This window comes from Lolium rigidum, chromosome 3 (genome assembly GCF_022539505.1).
Source record: "Lolium rigidum isolate FL_2022 chromosome 3, APGP_CSIRO_Lrig_0.1, whole genome shotgun sequence".
NCBI classification, from domain to species: domain Eukaryota; kingdom Viridiplantae; phylum Streptophyta; class Magnoliopsida; order Poales; family Poaceae; genus Lolium; species Lolium rigidum.
This window is the reverse complement of record NC_061510.1, coordinates 25279666-25295640: the sequence shown is the minus strand read 5'-3', so window position 1 is coordinate 25295640 and position 15975 is coordinate 25279666. Positions and strand designations below refer to the sequence as shown.

The window sequence follows — 15975 nt, the reverse complement described above, 5'->3', positions numbered from 1 at the left end:
ACGTGCGCCGCCATGAAACGATCGATCGCCGCCACATGTTCGCCACCGGTGACGCAACTCGCCGGCAACTCACCTTCATGGTTGCCACCAACGCTGCACCTTGTCGGTGACTCGCCACCATGATCGCCACCGGTAACTCGCCGGTGACTCGACTCCATGTTCTCCACCGGTGCTGCAACTCGCCGGGGACTCACCCCCATGTTGCCGCCGATGACGCACCTTGTCGACGACTCGGACATGGACGATGAACTCCTTGCAGCAATGGCCTCTGCACTTTGGCCATCACCTCCTTGGCGCAACTTACCAGACAACACGCCTTTCTCCATCGTGTGTGATGTGGCTCGATGATGATAAATACTCAGACCTCGCCGCACGAGGCTCTGATACCATTTGTTGGAGCTGCACTTTGCAGCTCCTCGTTCTTCTCCTACTTGTATTCTCTACACTCTCAAAAACTGAATCTTTGGTCTCCAAGAACACACACGATAGGAAACTCTACACACACACGCGAGTGTTGTACCAAAGGAAGAAGAAGACAAGAACTTTGCCCGTAGCACACTTCCTTGGTTAACACGAGGACTACATGTTTTCTCCCTCCCAGAGGCCTCCTTTGTCATTCTTTTGCTGAGCTTAAATAGGAAGTACAAGATAAACTCACACGCTCCACTATCTAATCCTATACTCATGCCACGAGCACATGACCAGCTCCAAGATCCACATGACCCGACCAACATATGGCTAGCTAACAAACTCCACGTGTGACTAACTCAACTAAATACTGACCCACTACTGCCTTGCATGTACACACACACGATCTCAGCTATATGTGCGCACTGCCGCAGCCTTGTAGATTGGACACGACTACATGTATAACTCGACACAAAATTAAATAAACTATAAGTAACAAGATTAGTCTGAACAGCTGGGAAGAACGGCTAATCGACGATAGGTAGCACCACCGTCGGTGGCTCGCAACACCCACGGTCGCCCATGGTAGCACCGCCCGAATCCGCCGGAAGCACTCGCCATAGCCGGTGGTAGCACTGGTGTCACTGACTTGCAGCACGACCGGCAGGGGAGCATGCAGCGGTGACCGTCGGCGACGAACGATGCTGCATGTCGCCGCGACGGAGGGAATCCAACGGTGACGGCCATGCCGCTCGGAGAACCGCAGTCTCCGGTAGGCAGCACCTCCGCGTTGGCTCGCTGCACTCACGGTCGCACGTGGTAGCTGCCCGAATCCGCCGGACGTACTCGTTAGTAACTTGCGGCACCGCCATCGGGGGAGCCTGCAGCCTTGCAGCAGCGACCATCGGCGACACATGATGTTTCATGTCGCCGCGGTGGAGGGCATCTGAAGGTGATTGGCCATGCCTCTAGCTGTGGTCTGGCGGCCGGAGTAGTCAGCGAGACGCAGCCGCGTGCCGGCGTTGAGTTCTTGCTGCAAGAGCCTCCATCGGGATGGCCTCCAAGCTGGGACAGTGACGGCAGGGCAGAAGATATAACTACTGTGTGCCTGATATCAATCGGAGGAGAAGATAAGGATAAAGGAAACATGGTGGGAACTAGTAGAAAAGCGGCGGCGCGACAGTCGTAGCGTGCAAAGGATTTAGACCCCGCCATCGATCGCATCCAACGAACCGTGAGCTGGACGTGTCCCAGGCTCCCAACCTAGCTCCGACGGAAATAGATCATTTTCTATCGTGAAACCATGCATCATGCACGTACCAATCAGCAATCTCACCAGTATCCAAATGCCATGCATGGTTTAACACATCATTTTATAACACATCATTTTATACAATTCATTTGTTTGTGATCTTCGTCTATTCTCTCCATTGATAAGATGTATGCATATAGATCGAACAACTTGAGGTTCTACGCCTTATCAAACATGCATGTTGTTTTAATTTCCGGAATGGCCCTCGCTTGAGGTTTTATGTATTAGTTTTTTCTTAAGAATTGAATATCTTGTATGGTTGTGTATGTTTTGCTTATGTGTCTTGTGTGAACAGTGGTGGACCTAGAAACTTTCGGTTAGCCTGGGCAAACATGGTTAAGTTCCCAAATGGACCTCTGTGTTGGGACATGCAAAGCAATGATAGCCACGTTCACCCGCAATACAAACAAATAACCACACCATGCATTTCATCGTCGGCCCCACATACACTTTCCATGCACCACCAGTACCTTTACATATACATGTTGTGTACATCTACGACTTGATCTCCGGAGCATCACATACTATCATACATCACGTGGTTTTCTTTGGGACTCAAATCAATGGCAACTCCACATACTTATATATTTACATCGCCATCGTTGTTGTTACACGGTTCAATCGACAAGTTTCTAGCGCCTAGCGGTTGCACAAGAAAATTACATCATCATCGTGGGTGTTTCATACTAGGGTCTACATATTTGTTGGTGCATATCGCTGCGTGGAGAATTATACCGTCGTTGTGGGGTTTCATGGTCTCCGCATGTGATCTCTATTTTGAGGTGTCTTGTGGCTCTACATGATGATTCAATATATCATCTCCATGGGCATTCTTTCACGGTATTTCTGACTAGCTCGATAGTATGTGGTGCCGCAAGGCTCTACATGGCGATCTATACCATTGAAACGGACATTAACGGTTCATCCATGCAATCAAAAGTTTGTGGCATCTCACTGCTTTACATTACATATATACCGTTGCCACCTTTTTTGCATCTACAACATTCAGGCATGCTAAAAGTGGTGCATCGCAACTCTACATGACATAATTTTGTTGTCGTGGGCGCATTCATGGTTCAACATATTTGTGTTATAACACCTTTCGCCGCATCTCATGGCACCTCACAATGATCTACATTTTTGCCTGGCATCATGCTTGTAGCTATCGTGATGGCAGTGTGTTTCATGACTCATGATGATCTCCAAAAGAATACAATTGTATCATTATTTCCTTTACAATTACGAAAATTTCAGTGTATAAATGGGCTAGCAGCTTGCATTAGGAAACTGGGACAATAGGAGAAGGCCTAGTATCTTCATTACCAAATAAGGTGATGTATTGTGTCCGATCAAACAATCTATTAATTTTTTCCAAACGGAAATTTGTGTGCTCATTAGATTATGCTGAAAAGATCATTATCTTAACATGTTGTTACTTTTCCAGTTCAGTTTTACTTTAGATAGTACTATTTATACCTAGCCATCCCTGCTTCCACCGAGCATATAATGCATGGGCGCTCCACGACCTCATCGCCGTGCTCTAGCTGATGCGCGTCTCTCATCGTTTTGAATGTTTCACCGCGGTCATCGCCGTCGCGGTGCACGTCCCGCTCAGCCTTGCTTCTCTTCTTCTTCATGGGCTTCGGCATGTGCTGAGGAGGGAGGAGGTGGTGGATGACGAGAGAGATAGGTCATGAGATGGAGAAAATGAAGTGTACCACAAAGTGTGATAAGTCAGGGGCACCCACATATTGGTAGAAAAACTGTGTTGCCATCTTCTGTCTTAATTTACAAGCTCCAATCTCGCCGCTCCAATCTCGCTGCACCCAATCTCGCTGCACCCAATCTCTCGCCACACTTCCCAACCGCTCCAATCTCGCCGTGGTGAACGGCTTCGGCCACAGCAGCCTCATCGTTGTCGGTGTCCCGCCTGCCAAGCGGCGGCAGCTGGAGGATGGCCGTCAACGACGTCGGTGTCCCGCCGCCGCCGTAGGGCACAGAGCACTGGAGGGACACAATCAGGACCCGGCGGGCTCGCCTCAGCGCCAAGGAGCGAGCCAGTCTGACCTGGGCCCCCACCGGTAACGACGACTGGTGGGCGGAGTACATCCAGGCGCAGCACGACGCTGAGATGTACATCTCCGCCGGCCTCATTGGCTGGAAGAACACCTGGAATAGGGAGGGCGCCTTCGCTTCTGGGGCGTTCCTGGGTGCACCCTCGAGCACGTCGTCGATGACATTCAGAACTGCACTCCAAGGCTGGAGATGCCACCCTCGCCGCCGCTATCTCCTTCGCCCGCAGCACGCTGGCAGCCGAGGACAGATAGCGACTACGAGAACACATCGTACCTAGCTAATTTGACATGTTGATCAATCCTAGCTAGCTAGCTGAACTCAAGTAACGCGTAGAGATGTTAACAAGCTACAGGCCCCGATTGATGTTTCTAACTGCATGTCAATGCATCAACGCTAGTGTTCCTCCAAGGCTCCACAATCTGTACGAGAAATAGCCGGACGTTCATTAGACCAGAAAGAGAAAGCAACGCACGTTAATAAATTTTGGGTCGGCCCAAAATACCCATCGGGTCAACGAGGCCACTGACTATTTTTATATAGGTCGAACCCGTGGCCTCTTAAATTGGCCCCGAGGCCACAGGGCCGGGTCCAAGGCCAGGTCCGGGCCGACCCATTCCCATCCTGAGTACTCGTTGGAAAGAACTCCCCTAGCTGCATCTCAAGATCGGCAGGACGACGGATAACCTGCAATTGTTGGGAGATGAATCACGAGATGGGCCGGCCCTACCGACCCAATGGGTTACTCGGTGCCGGCCCCATTGACCCAAATCTTCTTTGGGGCCGACCCACGCGACCCGTTGGCCTCGAAATTTTGGGTCGGGTCAGCGACCCGACGGGTTGACCCGGCCCAATCCCATCCTGACGGGAAAGGGGTTTTGCTCCATGAGCTGCCGGCTATCACGTGGCGCCGAGAACACCATAGAGAGGTATCGCATGGGAACTTGGAGTTCTTGAAGTTCTCCTTGAGCGCCTCCAAAATGCGCATGGCAAGCTATCTGCTGTGGAATGGAAGAAAGAAATACACGTACGCTTGTTACTTGGCAGATCTTGCGCTGAGCTGTAGACCTCCCCACACGGCTGCTTATGAACGCATTGTACAGGTAAGTTTCACGAAACCGTAACCCACATTGCACTTGTTGCTGCATACCACTGTATAACAATTACTCAACCTAAATTGGAGTAGTCAGGTAGCTTACATGTTCGACATAGCTGATTAATTAGGAGTTACCAAACAAATTGAATGATCAAAGTAAGAGCTCATTACACTATTTTCCGAGTAAGCGATCAGGCCATAAGCATTTGGAGCTAGCAAAACTTTGCTATTGATGGACAAGAAAACGCACTGATTAGCAAGATACTCAGAAAAAATTGGCATTACCTTCCACTATATTTTGGACAATCAAATCAAAAATCGAACAGTAACAAATGAAAATGCAACAGCACAACCCAACATCATCACAAGTTTAACCAAACAGACGTTACAACTACACCATTACAACTTCTAGACTTGAGAATTATAAGAATGACCGGTCTGAAACATTCCAGATTTGGAGTTACAATAAACAGTCTGACAACCAATACAACTTCTGGTTTCGCAAACAAGAGCAGCTTTCACTTCTTCCCTCCAGTCATGCACTAGATAGCAGCCTTCTATGCTCACAGCCTTCTAAATCTTGCAATTGAGAAACATCAAAAATCAACAGTAAAAGGAATTTATCTCAAGTACAGGTGAGTTCAAAGCAAGGAAGATATATGCTACTTCCTCTGTCCCAAAATACGACAAGTTTCAGTATGCTAAATTAGCCTTTTGGACCGGCGGTAGTAGTTTCTAATAAATATTCCAAGGATATGTATCCATCAAACACGAACAACACATAATGAACTGAAAATTGCAGTCAGTTAAGACAGTTACAAGCAACAGATTATGTCCAATAAGCAAAATAGCATAACCAGCAATCCAAATCAATTAAGAGGTACCCTTTGGTCAGCAAGGATTTGTAAAAGGACAATCAAGAACAAGATGGAATTACCATGCCAAGCAATCCAAAGCAAGCACGACTGATCAAGAATAAGGAATGTGCCAGGAGTATTACTAAAAGGAACAAATGAAAAAGATATCATCAAAAAATTTATGTATTCTATGATAATCTAAAGACAAGATCCATCGGAATTAACATGCCAGTATACACCTGAGCAACACTCCCATTCCAGTAATCAGAAACAGAGCTAGCAAATACAACGAGTGCCGGATCAAGTTAGCCACCAACAGCACATTCACCAGTACAAGAAATTCCAAAAAGAGCAAGGGCTCAATGGCAGGGCCTAGGGCACTCACTCGGTGGTTGAAACAACAAGCCACGACACACTGCAAGGGGGAGCCTGAGGAATCACCTGAGAAAACCTGCCACTCGAGGCGCCAGCGTGGCAGTCTATCTGTCCCACCATACCGTTGTCGACGCAAAAACACAACAGCAAGAACAAATGATTGATGAGCTCAGATTCAACAGGATTTCCATGGTGAAGTGCTCAATAGCTGCTTCCAGATTCTCTGACAAGACCAAAAATACATGGAGATTAGAAAACAAAATAGGGCTTTGAGCATGGGAAATCAAGCGCAAATCATCAGCGCCTCGGACCCATGACGACGCCTGACTCACCCTGATTGTCCCAGGTAGGTCGCACCCAATAGTTAACCAGCTGCAGCCCATCCTTGCTCCCACGTCAGCGGCACAGACTGGGAAGCCAAGCTCCCTGCACATGGCATTTTGCGTCAATGCAGCAATATGAATGGGAAAGGAAAGCAATCATAATGTAATTAAATAGGCCTATAATTACAACATATGCCGGCAGAACTTAAACACAAGCATCTCGCGTCTCAGCTATTCTAAAATCAGAGCAACAGCATGTGGATATAACAGTTGTAGAACCCATTTTATATAACAGTGTTATATATAGATCCCGTTAGTTCTTAAGAAACCAACCACATGTCATGGGGAACAATCCCATGTCATTTTATTGATCATGCACTCATCGACAACTCACCAATAGCATAAACAAATACAGGATAGCAAGTAAAACCAGTAGCATGTCAAGATTCATGTGAACTTGACCAAGAAGTTGATCGAACAATCAATTAGGATACCAAGGAATTTATTCCAGCAAAAGGTGTGGATAAAGAGCTGCTCTATAGCTCATATATAAACCCAGGAAGCAATAACAACAACTACTACACATCCCGCACTTCACATACAGTCATACACTAGCAGATTTTAATTAACCATGTCCTTGTACAAGAAGATGGTCGATCAAGTAGCGCTAATTAAGCATACACCTAACTAAACATTGCTCCCATTTTTTCAGAAGAGATCAATGAAAGCCAAAACTTGAGATTAGCGAAACTAAAAGCAATGGTCGTGTCCAAACTAGCTGGAACCTTTCTCTGCAGCTGGAAGCCAAAAAATAAAAAATAAAAACTGAGAGTGCAACAGGATGCACCTTGCTACGAGAAGTGGTTGTTCTGCGAGTAAGTCGCCCTCCTGAACTCGCCGCCGCCCATCCTCGCCACCAATGCCGCCTTTTCACCCCACACATACAGAAACGAATGCAGCATTTGATCATCAGAGAAGAATTACAAACAGAAATTCCTAAAAGAGCAACGGCTCGATGGCAGGACCCAGGGCACTGACTCGACAGCTGAAACAACAAGCCACGGCACAATGAGAGGGGGGGCTGAGGAATCACCTGAGGAAATCTGCAACTTGAGGTACCAGGGTTGCAGTCCATCTGTCCCGCCACACCGTTGTCAAAGGAACCAAGATAACAGCAAGAGCAGACGATTGCTGAGCTCAGATTCAGCATGATTTCCATGGTGAGGTGCTCAACAGCTTCTTCCAGATTCTCTGACAAGACCAAAAAAACATGGAGATTAGAAAACAAAAAAGGGCTTTGAGCATGCGAAATCAAGCGCAAAATCATCAGCGCCTCGGACCCATGACGACGCCTGACTCACCCTGAATGTCCCAGGTAGGTCGCACCCAATAGTCAACCAGCTGCAGCCCATCCTTGCTCCCGCGTCAGCAGCACAGACTGGGAGGCCAAGCTCCCTGCACATGGCATTTTGCGTCAATGCAGTAATATGCATGGGAAAGAAAAAGCAGTCATAATGTAATTAAATACTTATATGCCCTGTAATTGCAACATATGCCGGTAGAACTTAAATACAAACATCTCACATCTCAGCTATTTTAAGATCAGAGCAACAGCATGTGAATATAGCAGTTGTAGAACCCACTTTATATAACAGTGTTACATATATATCCCGTTAGTTCTTAAGAAACCAACCACATGTCATGGGGAACAATCCCCCATGTCATTTTATTGATCATACACTCATCGACAACTCACCAATAGCATAAACAAATACAGGACAGCAAGGAAAACCAGTAGCATGTGAAGATTCATGTGAACTTGACCAAGAAGTCGATCAAACAATCAATTAGGATACCAAGGAATTTATTCCAGAAATAGTCATGGATAAAGAGCTGCTCTATAGCTCATATGTAAACACAAGAAGCTATAACAACAACTAGACATCTTGCACTTCACATACACTAGCAGATTTTAATTAACCATGTCCTTGTAAAAGAAGATCACCAACTAGCTCTAATTAAGCATACACCTAACTAAACATTGCTCCTGTTTTTTTCCAGAAGAGATCAATGAAAGCCCAAGCTTCAGATTAGTGAAACTAAAAGCAATGGTCGGGTCCAAACTAGCTGAAACCTTTCTCTGCAGCCGGAAGCCAAAAAATCAAAATCTGAGAGTGCAGCAGGATGCACCTTGCTACGAGAAGTCACCGTCCTGAACCCGCCGCCGCCCATCCTCGCCAGCAATGCCACCTTTCCACCCCACACATACAGAAAGGAATGCAGCATTTGATCATCAGAGAAGAATTACAAACAGAAATGAGCAGTCAAAAAGCGCAAGCTAGTTTCCAAGCCTTGGCGATGACCAACAATTGCATGTAGATTTGGGCAGCCGAAAACAGCACAATAATTAAAAGGCAGAGAGATGCACCTATCGGTTGCAGTCGTAATTGTCCATTATGTATGAGTGGAGGAAGTCGTCCTGAATCTGCTGCTTCCCACTATCCAGGTATAAGGCACGCTCCATGTTGAGGACAAGAAATTCTGTGATGACAAGCAAAGATACTGATTAGAAGAGAATATATAGTAGCCATGGAAGCAATAAGTCTGTAAGATAAGAGTGTTAATTGTTTATTTAGTCCCGCCAAGAAAAAGAGATTGATGAGGAACTTGTGGGTGACAAAAGCAAGCGGTTTACGGAGCTACACACAAGGGTGAAGTAAAACATGTGTATGTGCATTGTACAGGGAGTGGGTTAGTGATGAGCTGAATTGGAAGGTAATGCACCTCTTGCTGCGCCGTGGTTGGTGAAACTAGCGGCGCCGTCCGTCCATGGTCGCCATCAGGGGTGTACCGCCATCCATCCTGTGAAGCTAGCTAGGGTTATCATCGCCTCACGGGCACAGCATACACAGAAAAATAAGATGTGCAGGATTCGAGGAGGTAGAGTGGAAGGTGAAGGGGGAGGCTTGTGTTCACCGGCATTCATCCCCGGCCGCAGTGGGAGCAGAGCAGAAGGTGTGCATCCTCATCCTTGTGAGTGGGTAGGAGGCGCCCATTGTTTCCTTGATGAGCAGGAGAGGCGCTCGTGTTGGCAGCACCTCGGCGTTAGCAGCAGCTTTGTGAGGTGCAGATCGAAGCGGCGGGCGTGGAAGAGGGCTGATTTTGGTCGGGGTTGGAGGACGGGAAGGCCGGCGGTGCAGATAGGGAGCTGCGGCCGGTGAAGACGGCTGCTTTTGGTCCTCCGGTTGGACGCCGTTGGGAGCAGCAGCAGGCCACCATGAGGAGGAGGAGGTCCTGGAGGCCGGCGGACGCGGGCGTGGGCGTGGGGTTGAAGGAGGTCGCCCCGCCCGTCCCCTTGAGCGGAGCGGCGGCGCGGGCGAGATCCAGCTCCGCGCGCGGTGGTGGCGTAGGGGATTGTGGGGTCGGCGTGGAGGGGAGGGGAGGGGATTTGGGTCTGGCTAGCGGCGGGCGGGCGGACGGGGAAGAAGGGGGTCGAGAATGGGGAATGGCGGCGTTAGGGTTTGAGTCAAGTCCAAAATTGGATTGGATTTGATTTGATTTGAGCGGGGTGGGTGGGTTTTTTCTTTTTCTTTTTGGAGTTTGATTGGAAAAGGAGCGGGGTGGTCCGGTCCGAAGGGAGGCGGAGGGCGCGACACGTACTTGACTCTGGAGAGAGCAACTCGACCGGTGGATGCATTCAGGCGCATGCTCTCCTCCTCTTTTAATGAGCAGCAGCAGCAGCACGTGGATGTATTCCAGGCGCGCACCGCACGGGATTTCTTTCATTTCATTTCATTTCCCCGTCGATCGAGCTCACTCACCAACGCGCGCGCCGATTTTCTCTCTTTCACCCGTTCAACCCTCCAACCTCTGTACCTGCTGAGGCACACACTTGATAAGGCTGGTGATTAAGGCATAAGCATAACACACATGCATGTGGCAGGTAATTAAGGGCGTATGGCAGCCAGATTACGTCGTGTCGGCGCGAAAGGGGAGGCCTCACTTGATCAGGCTGGTGATGGCGATGGTGAGGAGCGCGATCTGCGTGTTGTCCTGGCAATACTGGAGGAACGGCGGGGCGCCGCTGCCACCGCGGTTGAGGGCGAACTTGTCGTCGCACGACCGCCCCGTCGACGGAACACTCAACAGCTCCTCTTCGACGTCACCGTACCTTTGCTCGTCGATCGCCTGCCGCGCCGCGTCGTACCTCTCCCTGATGATGCCGTAGAAGTCCTCGCACACCTCCAGCACTCTCCTGTATATCGGGTCGAGTTCCTGGTCGTCGCCTTCGTCGTGCCGCCGTATCGCCGTCGCGATCTCGCGCCGCGCGTCATTGGCGTTGCTCACGCCCTCGCCCGCCGCGGCAACGGCCAGGTAACGCGTGTCGGGGGCGAACGCGTCTCCCAGTCGGGTGTTGCAGAAGCTCGCGCTCACGCGACTGTCGGCATCGTGGGCTGCCTGGCAGGTGGCGCTGATCGTCGTCGCCGGTGGCGGCGCCGTGGCCGCGGCTTGCGCTGGGCTGCAGCGCGCGCTGGCGAATGCCGCGGCAGCGACGGCGACGACGAGTAGGAAGCAGGTCTTCATATTGTTCTTTCCTGTGGAGCGGGATGGGATTGGATGGCATGGAGCTGCAGGTGTGGACGGATTTATACGTGAACATGGTCACAGAGCTGGGGCTAACGTTTATGGGGATGAAACCGGCCTGCATTTAGTAGCCATTTAAGAGTACAAATAACTTACCTCCCCATCGATTAACGCAACACATTAACCGCACTTTATAGAAACCGCCCTTAGAGCATCTCCACTCGTTTGCCCTCCCACGCCGAAATCCGGGGAAATTTACGTTCGGATTAGATGTAAATTTGGCGTGGGGAGGAGTAGTTTCCCAGCCGCGTGCTCAGGCGAAGACGGCGATCTAAATTTGAAAAACGGAAACTTGACAAACTACGGCTTAAAACGGGCGAATTTAGACTAAATTTAATGATATTTACTATATAGAGGGCGAAGTTCATACATAGAGGCCGAATTCGAAATAGTTGAATTCGGCTAGGGGAATACGGGGAATACAACTGTAAATGTTAAAACACGGCGCTCTACATGCCCAAATGGCGGTAGAACACCGTGTAGTCGCCGCCGTCGTCGCCATCGTCGTCGGAGCCGTCGTCGTCAAACTGCGGCGGCGCGGCCTCGCTGCTGCCCTGGCCGGCGTCTCCCCACCGGCCGCTGGTGCGAGGCGGGGACGACGATGGCTTGTACCATTCGTCGTCGGAGGCTTCGAGGTCGACGACGGGGACGGCGACGCCGGATGGAGGTGTCGCGAGGCCGGCGGTAGCGAGTGATGACGCGTAAAGCACACGCCCGTTGGGAACCCCAAGTGGAAGGTGTGATGCGTACAGCGAGCAAGTTTCCCTCAGTAAGAAACCAAGGTTTATCGAACCAGTAGGAGTCAAGAAGCACGTCGAAGGTTGATGGCGGCGGGATGTAGTGCGGCGCAACACCAGGGATTCCGGCGCCAATGTGGAACCTGCACAACACAACCAAAGTACTTTGCCCCACGAAACAGTGAGGTTGTCAATCTCCCACACAACAGCGGAGCGTGTCTCTCTCCCACACAATGAATGCTAGGATCCATTTTATTCAAACAAAAACAAAAACAAACCGACGCTTCAAGCAAAGCACATAAGATGTGATGGAATAAAAATATAGTTTCAGGGGAGGAACCTGATAATGTTGTGACGCTTGAGTCTTCTTAAAATATGCAGGGGTGAACCACCGGGGCATCCCCAAGCTTAGAGCTTTCACTCTCCTTGATCATATTGTATCATCTCCCTCTCTTGATCCTTGAAAACTTCCTCCACACCAAACTCAAAACAACTCATTAGAGGGTTAGTGCACAATTAAAATTTACATGTTCAGAGGTGACATAATCATTCTTAATACTTCTGGACATTGCACAAAGCTACTGAAAGTCAATGGAATAGAAAAATCCATCAAGCATAGCAAAACAGGCAATGCGAAATAAAAGTCAGAATCTGTCAAAACAGAACAGTTCGTAAAGACGAATTTTATTGAGGCACCAGACTTGCTCAGATGAAAATGCTCAAATTGAATGAAAGTTGCGTACATATCCGAGGATCACTCACGTAAATTGGCATAATTTTCTGAGTTACCTACAGAGAATTAGGCCCAGATTCGTGACAGCAAAGAAATCTGTTTCTGCGCAGTAATCCAAATCTAGTATGAACCTTACTATCAAAGACTTTACTTGGCACAACAATGCACAAAACTAAGATAAGGAGAAGTTGTTACAGTAGTAAAAACTTCCAAGACTCAAATATAAAATAAAAGTACTGTAGTAGAAAACATGGGTTGTCACCCATAAGCGCTTTTCTTTAACGCCTTTCAGCTAGGCGCAGAAAGTGTATATCAAGTGTTATCAAGAGACGAAGTATCAACATCATAATTTGTTCTAATAATAGAATCAAAAGGTAACTTCATTCTCTTTCTAGGGAAGTGTTCCATACCTTTCTTGAGAGGAAATTGATATTTAATATTACCTTCCTTCATATCAATGATAGCTCCAACGAGTTCGAAGAAAAGGTCTTCCCAATATAATGGGACAAGATGCATTGCATTCAATATCCAAGACAACAAAATCAACGGGGACAAGGTTATTGTTAACGGTAATGCGAACATTATCAACTCTCCCCAAAGGTTTCTTTGTAGAATGATCAGCAAGATTAACATCCAAATAACAATTTTTCAATAGTGGCAAGTCAAGCATATTATAAATCTTCTTAGGCATAACGGAAATACTTGCACCAAGATCACATAAAGCATTACAATCAAATTCATTGACCTTCATCTTAATGATGGGCTCCCAACCATCCTCTAGCTTCCTAGGAATAGAAGCTTCATGTTCTAGTTTCTCTTCTCTAGCTTTTATGAGAGCATTTGTAATATGTTTTGTGAAAGCCAAGTTTATAGCACTAGCATTAGGACTCTTAGCAAGTTTTTGTAAGAACTTTATAACTTCAGAGATGTGGCAATCATCAAAATCCAAACCATTATAATCTAAAGCAATGGGATCATCATCCCCAATGTTGGAAAAAATTTCAGCAGTTTTATCACAGGTAGTTTCAGCAGTTTTAGCAGTTTCCGGCAGTTTTGCAGGCTTTGTATTAGAAGTGGAAACATTGCCAACACCAATCCTTTTACCATTATTAGTAGGAGGTGCAGCAACATGTGAAGCATTAGCATTGCTAGTGGTGGTAATAGTCCAAACTTTAGCTATATTATCTTCTTTAGCATTTTCTTCTTTCTCCCACCTAGCACGCAATTCGGCCATCAATCTTATATTCTCATTAATTATAACTTGGATGGCATTTGCTGTAGTAACAATTTTATTATTATGATTTTCATTAGGCATAACTTTCGATTTCAAAAGATCAACATCAGCAACAAGACTATCGACTTTAGAAGCAAGTATATCAATTTTCCCAATCTTTTCTTCAACAGATTTGTTAAAAGCAGTTTGTGTACTAATAAATTCTTTAAGCATAGCTTCAAGTCCAGGGGGTGTGTTCCTATTATTGTTGTAAGAATTCCCATAAGAATTACCATAACCGTTACCATTATTATAAGGATATGGCCTATAGTTGTTACTAGAATTGTTCCGATAAGCATTGTTGTTGAAATTATTATTTTTAATGAAGTTTGCATCAACATGTTCTTCTTGAGCAACCAATGAAGCTAACGGAACATTATTAGGATCAACATTAGTCCTATCATTCACAAGCATAGACATAATAGCATCAATCTTATTACTCAAGGAGGAGGTTTCTTCGACAGAATTTACCTTCTTACCTTGTGGAGCTCTTTCCGTGTGCCATTCAGAGTAATTAATCATCATATTATCAAGAAGCTTTGTTGCTTCACCAAGAGTGATGGACATAAAGGTACCTCCAGCAGCTGAATCCAATAGGTTCCGCGAAGAAAAGTTTAGTCCTGCATAAAAGGTTTGGATGATCATCCAAGTAGTCAGTCCATGGGTTGGGCAATTTTTAACCAAAGATTTCATTCTTTCCCAAGCTTGTGCAACATGCTCATTATCCAATTGTTTAAAATTCATTATGGTACTCCTCAAAGATATAATTTTAGCAGGGGGATAATATCTACCAATAAAAGCATCCTTGCATTTAGTACATGAATCAATACTATTCTTAGGCAGAGATAGCAACCAATCTTTAGCTCTTCCTCTTAATGAGAAAGGAAACAATTTTAATTTTATAATGTCACCATTTACATCTTTATACTTTTGCATTTCACAGAATTCAACAAAATTATTGAGATGGGCAGCAGCATCATCAGAACTAACACCAGAAAATTGCTCTCGCATAACAAGATTCAGTAAAGCAGGTTTAATTTCAAAGAAGTCTGCTGTAGTAGCAGGTGGAGCAATAGGTGTGCATAAGAAATCATTATTATTTGTGGTTGTGAAGTCACACAACTTAGTATTCTCAACAGTACCCATTTTAGCAGTAGTAAATAAAGCAAACTAGATAAAATAAATGCAAGTAACTAATTTTTTTTGTGTTTTTGATATAGAGTGGAAGACAGTAAATAAAGTAAAGCTAGCAACTAATTTTTTTGTGTTTTGATATAATGCAGCAAACAAGAAAGTAAATAAAATAAAGCAAGACAAAAACAAAGTAAATAGATTGGAAGTGGAGACTCCCCTTGCAGCGTGTCTTGATCTCCCCGGCAACGGCGCCAGAAATTTAGCTTGATGACGCGTAAAGCACACGCCCGTTGGGAACCCCAAGTGGAAGATGTGATGCGTACAGCAGCAAGTTTCCCTCAGTAAGAAACCAAGGTTTATCGAACCAGTAGGAGCCAAGAAGCACGTCGAAGGTTGATGGCGGCGGGATGTAGTGCGGCGCAACACCAGGGATTCCGGCGCCAACGTGGAACCTGCACAACACAACCAAAGTACTTTGCCCCAACGAAACATTGAGGTTGTCAATCTCACCGGCTTGCTGTAACAAAGGATTAGATGTATAGTGTGGATGATGATTGTTTGCAGAAAACAGTAGAACAAGTATTGCAGTAGATTGTATTCGATGTAAAAGAATGGACCGGGGTCCACAGTTCACTAGAGGTGTCTCTCCCATAAGATAAATAGCATGTTGGGTGAACAAATTACAGTTGGGCAATTGACAAATAGAGAGGGCATGACCATGCACATACATGATATGATGAGTATTGTGAGATTTAATTGGGCATTACGACAAAGTACATAGACCGCTATCCAGCATGCATCTATACCTAAAAAGTCCACCTTCAGGTTATCATCCGAACCCCTTCCAGTATTAAGTTGCAAACAACAGACAATTGCATTAAGTATGGTGCGTAATGTAATCAATAACTACATCCTCGGACATAGCATCAATGTTTTATCCCTAGTGGCAACAGCACATCCACAACCTTAGAACTTTCTCTCACTGTCCCAGATTTAATGGAGGCGGGAAC

The 15975-nt window shown here is 46.6% G+C and overlaps 1 long non-coding RNA gene across 2 annotated transcripts; it reads right to left on the bottom strand.

Moving 5' to 3' along the window:
• Positions 1-5172: 5172 nt before the first annotated feature.
• Positions 5173-9729, bottom strand: LOC124695189. Of its 2 annotated transcripts, none has more exons than XR_007000543.1 (9): positions 9421-9729; positions 9229-9306; positions 8873-8985; positions 8579-8694; positions 7806-7899; positions 7538-7695; positions 7292-7370; positions 6454-6547; positions 5173-6344 (listed from the first exon to the last, which is right to left on the bottom strand). It is a non-coding gene; the product is annotated as an uncharacterized LOC124695189 (long non-coding RNA). The 2 variants fall into 2 exon arrangements; XR_007000542.1 differs by having other exon boundaries at positions 8635-8694.
• Between the last annotated feature and the right edge of the window lie 6246 nt (positions 9730-15975).